The 12084-nt window shown below is 37.8% G+C and overlaps 1 protein-coding gene across 5 annotated transcripts in view; it reads right to left on the reverse strand.

The window, feature by feature from the left end:
- SGMS1 (sphingomyelin synthase 1) overlaps window positions 1–12084 on the reverse strand; it is a 112951-nt gene that overhangs the window by 52596 nt on the left and 48271 nt on the right. The window lies entirely within an intron of this gene.

Consider the following 12084-nt stretch of genomic DNA (forward strand, 5'->3'; position numbering starts at 1 on the left):
CTCCTGTATAAGTTAATGTCACATAGACGTCCAACAAGTTTTGAGGTAAAATACACGGATTTTTACCCAGTGGATAAAGGTTAGTGGCGTGTAACCAATGAATTTTTTTTCTGTTAAAAATACATAGGGAAAATTAAAGAGGAATTATGTATTTATTTATTATTTGAGAGTGTAAATTGTCTGTATCTATTGAACTATAGATAGGGTTAAACAGGAATAAACATGTAGAATGAGAATACAATCTGAAAAAAGGAAAGGGGGGGGGAGCCAGGGAAGCAATCTACCTCTATTAGGGACCCAACACAAAGGCAGAGACAAGAAGCGGACATGAGAAGTGCCCACCACATTCCCCTTCCCTTGCCCAAACTGCAGAAAGAAAGGCAGCCTTCCCTCCTTCCTTGCCTTCTTTTTCAGCCTGAGAAGAGTTAATCACCATTACGGGGGAGCCATTTTGGAGTGGAGCGAAGCATTGGCGATTTTTAATAAGGGTTTTTTTTTTTCATAACCTTCTCTGCAGAAACTCTGGTGACCCTTTTTCAGAAAAGTTCCCCTATTTAAAATGGCCAGTCACTGCATCCATGTCATTGTCACCGACCATGCATAAGTTGTCCCGGTTTTGGGGGGTGATAAGTCTAATACTTTTCTATGCTTACATAAGCACATACAGAAGTGGTTCCCAATCTGTCCCAATCTGGTCCGTGGACTACCAGTAGTCCCCAAGAACGAAAACATGCCCCGCAGCTTCACCATTACTACAAGACTGCAACAAGAGTGGCTGGTCTCACAAAACCCTCTTATAGTGCCAAGGCAATGAGGATGTCAAGAAGGGAGAGGCTGACTACTCACAAAAGGCTCCACAACAAGCTACGTAACTGCTGCTTCTCCTCCTCCTCCCCCCTCACCCTGAGCACAGCAGTTCTATGTGGTGCCTAGAAGTGGCCCGGGACGCCTTGGTGTCTTCGTTTTTAGGCCTGTTCCTGGGGTTATTTGGGGTGTTGATTCAGAAAATTGAATTGGATAGACCACATCTAGATTAAGGTTTTCTGTAAGCGAGCAGATGGCGGCTACTGGATGGCATATGTTTTGTATCAGAAAGTAGAGCTGATGTGGTCTATACAAAGCAATTTTCAGAATCAATATCCCAAATAACCAAACCGAATCTAAAGTTGACCAAAAACTGATTCGTAACCCTTTTGGTACGAATGTTGGAGAGTGGTCCCTAGTCAAAGTTGTCCTTGGTCAAAAAAGGTTGGGAACCACTGATATACAGTAATTCCTAATTGACCCAAGTCTAATTAATCTGTTGCTGATCCTTGAGTAATTCTTTGAATATATAGAACTCTTACTCTTAATTGTCCAATGTATTGTCCCCCACTTTTTGTAAAGACTTTTCAAACTTTCAGCCCATCCCCAGTGTCTCCCAAAGTCCTATACCCACACCCCACTTCTGACAGATCGTATTTCTTATCACATGTACTATACATTATGTGGATAGACATACCTTACATTAATTTTCCTTACAAACACAAAAACATTTTTACATAAGGCCAGAAAATCACATGAACGTCCAATAAAATGTTGGAATGCATATGCTGAAACTGTTTTTATATATTGAATGGAATTTATCATCAAAAATGTTGGCTGCAGGCCACTACTTACATCTTAAATGTTCTTCATCGTTTCTTGGCAAACCAAATGTCAGAAATAAACAGCTTCTCCTGTTTAAATATTTTGCTTCGTGGGATCCGAATAAAAATGCTGAAATCCATTCAAGTAATATGCAGACAGAAGTGTTTATGAAGGGATTCATAGTACAATAAAGTAATGGATATACAAACATAAAGCCATCGTATACTTTTAAGTGCAGAATGGCCGCAATACACTCCCTAAGCAGATAATCATACCGTACAAAACACAAATTGCCAAGAGAAAGACAAGTGACTGAGCTGCTTCAACAATATTCGGGGAAACAAAGGACAACATTCTCAAACCGCATGTAATCTAACAAAAGCTGCAGCTCTTAATGCACCCATCAACAACAAAAGGAGGTGATCTTGAAGGAAATATATCTTTCTAGTATTATCTTTCCAGCACATGTGAAGTGCCTACTTTCTAGCAGCTTCCTATCTATTATAACTCTAGGAAGTGCTCTCAAGCGGGCATGGTTCAGATGCAGGCCACAAACGAAGCTTGGATGAAGTGGTAAGATCAGCTTTTTGAAGCTCAGGTTTATTTTAAGAACCAACTGGCTCATCCAGGCAAAAATACCTCTGTGTTCACTCAAGAACTGTTTCACACATAGTGCATTTATAACAATAATAACCACAATCTACTTTTTGTTTCCTTCTGATCTCACGTCTTCATCTGACATCCCAAATATGTACACATACAGTTGCAATTTAGCATAACACCTTATGCATTTGATAAAAGTAGATCTTAACGCATGAAATCTTATATCAAAATAAACTTTGTATGGGCAAATACAAAAATAAGCTAATGGACGAGGTTTAATGTTTCTGAGCCTAGCATTTACTTGTAAAATTATTTCTACTGATCCAACATTAACAATTTTGATAATATTTGCATTTTTAAAACATTGATTACTTACTAAAGAACATTTTAAAAAATTACATTAGGAAACCACATTAAATAAAACATTTATGCAAAAATTTTTTAGTACAAATCATTTTCTGCAAATTCCAACATTTTTGCACAAAAATGTATAGTTTACATAAAATTGGAATTAGTGTATGAAGCTTTTTACTTGAGAAATCACCATATGTGAAAGGCCATCTCAAAACAAAGAAAAAGTGCCTTAGTCTCACGCTGCATGGGAAAAAATTAAATGGTTTGCTCTTGCATGTAAGAAAAATATAAATAAAGATTTACATTATTTGTTGAGACAACATAAAAGAAATCTAAATCAACCTAATTACTTTCCTGAAAGCACGACATTTGGAAAGGTCTGCTGAAAACCAAAAACCAAACTAAACAAAAATGTTTGCTAGTAAAATGTAAGCTTGGATTAGTAAGAGAATTCTAATGCTGCAATTCAGATTGCATTTAGGAAGGAAAACTTTTATTTCCTTTTCTTAATATTTACAAATCTCCCTTTAAAAGAATAATTTCTTACTTATCTGGCTTCTTAAATGTCACCCATTCTTCAAGTCAGAGTTTTCCAAACATTTCATGTTGGTGACATGCATCATTTTGCAACACAGTAATTCAGTTTTAATAGTAATCTGGAGGTTAAACCAACCTCTGATAAGAGATATGGACTGATGCATTCTTTTGTGAGACTGTTGTAAATTTTCTTTTTGAGATTAGTAACTTTTAAGTACGTTTTCCTTTTTATCCAGGACTTCTCTTGTTGTATATGCCTATGCTGTGAATTTGTTGTTGTATGACAATAAAGGCTGCATGTGTAATATGGACACATACATAAATGCCAATAACAAAATGTATAGAAACTATATCTTATAAAAAACTTTCATATATACATATATATATATATATATACACACACACACACACACACACACACACACACACACACACACATATATAATTATTGTGTATTTCACAGACTCAGTGGCATCTCATTACGTTCATACGGCACAATTACAAAGTGCAGGCAACAAACTTATGTGTTGTATCAAAATTGCACAATTCAAAGTGCTGGTCTTAACCTACAAAACCCTATACGGTTCCGGCCCAGTGTATCTGTCAGACCGGATCTCCCTCTACGTCCCACCTCGGAGTCTAAGATCTTCTGAGGAGGCCCTGCTCTCGACCCCACCTCTATCACAAGTGAGGCTGGCAGGGACGAGGAGCAGGGCCTTCTCGGTGGTGGCCCCTCACCTGTGGAACTCACTCCCCGGGGAGATTAGGTCGGCAAATTCCCTTTTTTCTTTTAGAAAAAAACTGAAGACCTGGATGTGGGACCGGGCATTTGGACATTCTGGCAGCTAAAGAAAGACCTTGATGATGAGCTGGAACTGACGAAACAGAATGGATTTACGGAACTCTGAGCATAGGATTAGTTTATTATTATATTAGTGTATTGTTATGTACTGATGATTTTAATTTGTTAACTGTTTAAGTGCTGTATGTATGTATATTTGATATAGGCATCGAATTGTGCCTTCCTTTGTAAGCCGCCCTGAGTCCCCCCTCAGGGGTGAGAAGGGCGGGGTAAAAGTAACTGAAATAAATAAATAATAAAATATCACACCGTTCGGAAAGCTCTGCTCTAAGTGTTCAGGCCTTTGAATTGAGCTCTGTCAAGAAACAATTTTACCATTCTAAAGTTGACAATTGTTTGGTCGCAGATCTATCACATCCCTTCTTACATCACTCCTGCATACATTTTAAAATACTAACAAATTAAAGGAGCTTGATAATTGCTGGAAACTATGTTAGCTCACGCAAAAACCTAAGAAAGACCCTATGTACATGTGAAAGATCACCTTTGATTTGTGCCCTGCCTCCCCGAAAGCAATGCTGATGTTTTCCCCTCTCCACAAAATAACCTTAGACTTATCAATGGATCAAGAGGCCCTGGTGGTGCAGCGGGTTAAACCACTGAGCTGCTGAACTTGCTGACCAAAAGGTTGGTGGTCCAAATCTGGGAAGCGAGGTGAGCTCCTACTGTTAGGCCCAGCTTCTGCCAACTTAGCAGTTCAAAAACATAGAAACTTGATTAGATCAATCGGTACCGCTTCTGCGGAAAGGTAACGGTGCTCCACGCAGTCATGCCGGCTGCATGACCTACGGACAAGGCTGGCTCTTCGGCTTAGAAATGGAGATGAGCACCACCCTCCAGAGTCGGACACGACTATACTTAATGACAGGGAAAAGCTTTACCTTTACTTTATCCATGGATCATAGCAAAATCCATAATTTTGACCCCACATCTCCCCTCAACTAACAGATGAGGTTGACTTATACATGATTATATATAGCAGGCATCCTCAAACTGAAGCCTTCCAGCTGTTTGAATTCTCAGAATTCCTGTCCATTGAACAAGATGGGTATGGCTTTTGTGGGGTTGGAGGCCCAAATAGCTAGAGGGTCAAAGTTTAAGGATGCCTGATATACAGTATAATATTTCTGCTACACCAGATACTGAGTGAACCTTACTAGAACCAAACATGATTACATGAATATACTTAAAGTCAAAGAATAAGTGGTATTACTTCACAACCAAGTAACACAAATGTAACTAAATGTGAGGAAAAATTAAATATCAACCAGAAGACAATACATTTTACTGGCATCTATAGCTTGTAACAGAATATCACAAAGCCAAAAACTGAAGGCAAAAAGCCAAATCTACTGTTGATGTTAACACTCCTTGCCTGTTCAAACTGTTGCTGTTTCTAAGCCAAACAAATATATTCTTTGATCAACTGAGATACAGAGCCCAAGAATGTAACAAGACAAACCTTGTACATTTCAAGAAGAATGCAGCTAGGCTGGAAGAATTTGTCTAGCTTCCAAGACCAGAAACAGATGCTGCTGCAAATGCAAAATAACAAAATCATGTTCCGATGTAAGTGTTGTCCAGTGGCCAAATTATTAGATTTGGGCTTGAGAAAGCCCAGTTTTGCAAGTACAATGTTAATAATACAGAAAATTACTTATCCCTCTTTCCATTCCACCTTACATTTTGTGAGAACAGCACACCAAAAAGGATTCTCCAAAAAAATAATATACGAATGTAATAAATAATATCTATGTTTCTGTTTTATCCGAGAAGTCTAAATGTTTTTAGCATACCCTTATTGAGGCCCAATGAAGTGTGCAGGTTACAGTAAATAACTGGGACGTTCTAATCCTCATGGAAGTTGGAAGTTCACTGGAAAACCTTTCATTAGTCACCAACTCTTAATGTATTTATTTATTTATTTATTTATTTAAAATATTTATAATCCGCCATTCTCACCCCACAGGGGACTCAGGACGGAGCACAACATATATACAGCAAACATTCAGTGCCAGGACATAAAACCATAAATATATACAAATAATGAAATCACTTATAGTCACATTAAAAGACACTTAAAAACTATCTCAGGACACCATTTTGCCTCATTGCACTGCCCCAAAGGCTTGGTCCCACAGCCAGGTCTTCACCATCCTTCTAAAGGACAAGAGGAAGGGGGCTGATCTAATATTGCCAAGAAGGGAGTTCCATAACCGGAGGGCAATCACTGAGAAGGCCCTGTCTTTCGTCTCTGCCAAGCGCACCTGTGATGGTGGCGGGACTGAGAGCAGGGCCTCCCCAGAAGATCTTAGTTTCTGCAGTGGTTCATAAAGAGAGATGCCTTCAGACAGGTAAACTGGGTGTTCAGGCAGGTAAACTCTTAACTTTACATGCCTCACAAGGTTGCTGCAAGATGAAGGTGGAGGAAAATGGGCTAGTCTGCCTTGAGCTCACTGGAGGAAAGACAAGATGTAAACGTAACTAACGTTATTAGCTAACATTTTCTCTGAAATTCTATACATATACAGCTGTTAGCACAACCAAGGCACAATATATCCAGAATCTAACAAACCAGTAAGCAGTATCTTTTCTTCTCTTCTTCCTAGCATCTATGTCTCTCTTTCTCTCTTAGCTGCATGCTAGAAAGCTTAACAAAGGCTAGATCAAAATCACTCGCAAAAGAGATGACAGCGGAAGGAAAAGATAAGGGCCATCTGATTAAATCCCCTGCCATGCAGGAACACACAATTAAAGCACTCTGGACAGATGGCCATCCAGCCTGTGATCAAAAACCTCCAGAGAAGGAGACTCCACCAATCTCCAAGTCACTTATTCGACTGTCAAACAGCTCTTACCATCAGGAAGTTATTCCTAATATTCAGGGGGAACCTTTTTCCGGAAGTTTGAATCACTGTTCCACATCCTAGTCTGTGGAACACTAAAGAAGCTTGCTTCCTCCTTAATACAGCATTATTTTAAATATTTAAACATGGCTGTAATGTCAACTCTTCAGAATGAAAACAGCTACCAGCTTTTTCCAAAGCTGCTTCAATGATGTTGAGTCTTGGGGAGAAAAAAGACTGTTGATGAGAAGAGCTTCAGATTTCTGAATTGCAGCATGGAATTTGTATCTGGGCTTACTTGGACCCTTCTTGTCTTTTTCAAACAGAAAATAGCCCTTCTTGTCTTTTTCAAACAGAAAATAGCCATGCCATTCAGGGTTGTACTTAAGCATCTCTTTGGTGGCAATGTCATATATATATATATATATATATATATATATATGTTATATAAATAAATATATAAATGTTATATATATATATATATATATATATATATATATATATATATAAACATTTCTGTGCATGAGTACCTTAAAAACAAAAGAACCAATGAACGAAATCACACCAAATTTGGCAACAAAATGTCTCACAACACAAGGAGTGACCATCACTCAAAAAATATGATTTTGTCATTTGGGAGTTGTAGTTGCTGGGATTTATAGTTCAGCTCCAATCAAAGAGCATTCCAAACACCATCAACAATGGAATTGAACCAAACTTGGCACACAGAACTCCCATGACCAACAGAAAGTATTGGAAGGGTTTGGTGGGCATTGACTTTGAGTTTGGGAGTTATAGTTCACCTACATCCAGAGAGCACTGTGGACTGAAACAATGATGGATCTGGTCCAAACTTGGCACAATCACTCAATATGCCCAAATATGAACACAGATGGAGTTTGGGGAAAATAGACCTTGACATTTGGGAGTTGTAGTCACTGGGATTCATAGTTCACCTACAATCAAAGAGCATTCTGAACCCCACAAACGACAGAATCGGGGTAAACTTCCCACACTGAACCCCCATGACCAACAGAAAATACTTAAGGCCATCCAATCCAACTCTCTTCATCAGGGCAAGAAAACATAATCAAAGAGCCAGCCAGCCATAGAGTTAGATGGATAGATATGATTCACACACACACAGTTATAGTATCATAGATTTGAATGGGACCCTTAAAGAAAGGACAATGATATGTTGCATGTTCCAGGGTGGGCAACCAGACACTCTCCACATCAACACTGACAAAGAGACAGCAAGAAATACTGTTTACCCACAAGCATAAAGAAATTAGATATATTAGAAACCAACGCTTTCTCATTACTTTATTTTCCAGATCAACAAACTGGGCCACAGCAACCCGTGGCAGGGGACAGCTAGTTATTAATAAAAGACACAGGCTAACTAATAACATGCTTGAAAATGTGACTCTTTTGCTACAGATCTGGATTTAGACTGAATCTAAGATTTAGCTTTCAGAAATAGAGTCAATTGTTGGGTAATTGGTTTCTTAAAACTATTTCTGGGAATTGTCCTTCTTGGTTAATGCTATGGAGAGGTGGAATGGGGCCTGGCCCTTGTGAAAGCAACATTGGACATAAACTATACATGATTGTTGTTTATTTCATTCAGTCTTTCTGTGCAAAACTATTTTTGGTTGACCTCACTCATTCCCTTCCAGGGAGTGGATGAGATATGGGCATTTCAAAAATTCATGCAGTTGCTTTATTCCCACCAAAGTTACAAAACAGGAAAGGTAAACCATAAATGAAAAGGATTTTTGACATTCAATTCAGTGCAACAATGTAAGATATTTAAATGTAAACATATTGATGGGTATAATAAATGCCCTCTTTTTAATGTAGATAACATGTTTTCAATGTTTCTTTACTTTTTAGTGCAAATATAACGCCATTTCTTAACTAATGTACCCGTCTCTGCTTAAAACAAACCTGGATCTCCTTACCACAAATTCTCAACTTCAGAATCATCTTTAGGTCCAATTGTTCAAACCAGGCCATATAGTTTGAAATTACTGTGTTATTTACATGAATAGTGTTTTTACAGCAACAGGATTAAAGTCAACAATTCACCATAAACTAGAATACTACATCTGACCTGCAATGTGTAAACTATTCTGACTAATACAATAAATTATAAATTCTATTGGGTGAGATATGCAAGTGTCTTTTTGCAACAGAAATTAGAAAAACCTGGAAAGTGGGTATGCATAGTAACATGAAATGTTGTGTTTCCTTTCTTCTCTATAGTGATACAAATTTTATAGGCTGCATCCAGCTCTTAATGCACCTACAGCTTTAAGAGCTAGAAACTCAACCTATTTCATCTCACACTGTTAGTCATCTCATGGGACTACATTCAGCTTCCTTCCTAAAAGTCATTGAATTGACTTATTTAAACCAAAAAGGTGTTTCCAGGATGCTAAGCTATGGTAAGGGCTCTGAACCTCTGCACCGTGAAAGCAATAAATAACTTGAAAAACCCATCAGAAACTATTTCCGTTCTTCTCTGAGGATGAGTCATTTCGTCATTTAAAATGGTTTCAAGTCCACAATTTCCATGTCAAAACCCATTGTTGTAGCAGCAGGTAAATGAGAAGTGGATAATCTTGCTCAACATTATATGATGAAGCAATATACACTTTCAAATATATTTTCTAGGCTGGCATCAAACATAAAACAGGCCATCACAAAAGCCATAAATGTCTCTATTTTGACAAATTTGTCAGCTGTTGATTATATTAGACTGTCATGCATCTGAAAGATGGATGAAGAGTCCTCTGCTTGCATGAGAAATAATCCATTTTTATTGAATGTTCAGGAAAAAAAATCTGTTTCCAAACCAAGCTGAGGCTTGGAAATAAAGATTTCAGTTCTTATTTGTCCCTACCATTTCTATAAAAGTGTCTTAAAACAAAAAGCTACACATTATTTTATCTAAGCTACATAGTGACCTTGATTCAAAGCACAAATTAGATTTTTTCAAAGTTTAAACTTCAAAGGGGAAACAGTCTATTCACAGGTGTCCATCATGTCCGTCATCATAAGTCCACGAGTGTACCTTATTCTGGAGTACCGCTATTAAAGACAAACATACAACTCTAGTGCAACCTGGTAACTTGGTAGGCAAGCTAACAATTTGGGCGTCTTTGTATCCTAGACACCAAACAAAACAAAGGGGGGGGGGGGGAGAGAGAGAGCTCATTTTCTTTAGTGTAGCTTTCCTAGTACAACTTATTATTCAATCATTCCAGTAATTATGTACTTACCAAGAAAAGAGGTAGATAAAATAAATCTGGGGATAGTTTACATGTTGTGGTTTTACCAAGGATGGCAGTGTTTATATTTTCAAAATCATTTGTAACTATGGTGTATCACTATTAGGAATTCATGATGAGATAGTAGCCTATACCGTAACACAATCTCCAGTTGAGTGAATACTCTCCGGTTTGTTTTGTTTGTTTGTTTTCATAATAAATGTTGGTCCCGTAAGGATTATTACAGTTTAATGCAACACAACTTCAATCAAGTCTGTGTTATAATTTAGGCTATTAAGAACATGTAAGGGTCCTTCCACACAGCTATATAATCCAGAATATCAAGGCAGACAATCCACAATATCTGCTTTGAACTGGGTTATCTGAGACTAAACTGCCATATAATCCAGTTCAATGTGGATTTTATACAGCTATGTGAAAGGGCCCCAAGAGTATGAATTTATAGTCAGATTAGGTGTTTGCCCTTGTTAGGCTACAAAACAGATCCCTGTACTTGTTTATGTCTGACACAGCCTTTAAAAGATTGATTCCTCCATAAAGATGGGATAGGTAAAGGTAAAAGTTTCCCCTTAACTCTGGGGTATGATGCTCATCTCCATTTCTAAGTCGAAAAACTGGCATTGTCTGTAGACACCTCCTAGGTCATGTGGCCAGCATGACTGCATGGAATGCCGTTACCTTCCCGCCGAAGCAGTATCTATTGCTCTACTCACATTTGAATGTTTTCAAACTGCTAGGTTGGCAGACGCTGGGGTTAACAATGGGAGCTCACCCAAACCTGCGGATTCAAACCGCTGACCTTCTGGTCAGCAAATTCTGACCAGCTGGGATAAGGATATTTAGCTGAATTTATTTTAATATTCTTTTAAAGGTGGAATAAGGATATTATTTATTTATTTATTATTTATTTACATTTATATGCCGCCCTTCTCACCCCGAAGGGAACTCAGAGCGGCTTACAAAGTATATATACATACAATATATTATTAACATAGTACAATATCAGTTTTAAATATTGCTATATTGCACTATATCAATTATACTGTAATATTATTAGTAATACTACATGTAATATAAATATATAATTATAATATCATATTATTAGTAGTAGTATTATATTGCATTACATTACAATATTATAATGATATGTATACACAATATGTTATATATTATATTATAACATATTAAAATAAATTCAGATAAATTCCTTGCTTCTCTTCTAAAGGCAAAGGCAAATTTTAGTGGAAGGAAGGATTTATCTTTTATCCTGATTTCCATCATAGCCTCTCCCTGCTTAATGCAAAGTCTCAAAATACTCTGGAGTCCATTTGCCAACCCCTGAACCCTCCTACCTGCTTGTTAACTTGCTCCAATCTTCATTGCTCTCCCTCTATTTCCACCTCATAAATAATCTAAGCATTTCCCCTTACTTTTTCCCTTCTCTCATCCTAACTCCCTAACTTTCTAGCAATTGCCCATGTTTCCCTACCTGTCAAGTCTCAACTTCAGTCCTTACCAGGTGGTTACCACTGTCAACAGCTGTGCTGCTTTTGAAAAAAATCATTGGAAGTGTCATCTGAATGGAAGCAAAATCTGGATGCCCTGGCCAATCCAATATACAGTCATTCCTTCACCTTTACAATGTTGACTTCAGTAGTTCTCTCCTCTTTATTATCTCTTTAATCCAGTGGTTCTCAATCTGTCTTGGCCTTCAATTCCCAGAAATCCTAACAGCTGAAAAACTGGCTGAGATTTCTGGGAGTTGTAGGCCAAAACACCTGGGGACCCACCGGTTAAGGACCACTGCCTTGAACAAACACTTTCCAGTAAATTATAGAAACTCAATTTCAGAGTAATTTGGCTTCTAGGAGGCACAAGCTTCATATTCCAACTTGAAAGTGGACACTGCAACTTGACAGGCAGTCAAAAATACTGTGAAATTCTGAGTCATCGA

This window comes from Anolis sagrei, chromosome 3 (genome assembly GCF_037176765.1).
Source record: "Anolis sagrei isolate rAnoSag1 chromosome 3, rAnoSag1.mat, whole genome shotgun sequence".
NCBI lineage: Eukaryota > Metazoa > Chordata > Lepidosauria > Squamata > Dactyloidae > Anolis > Anolis sagrei.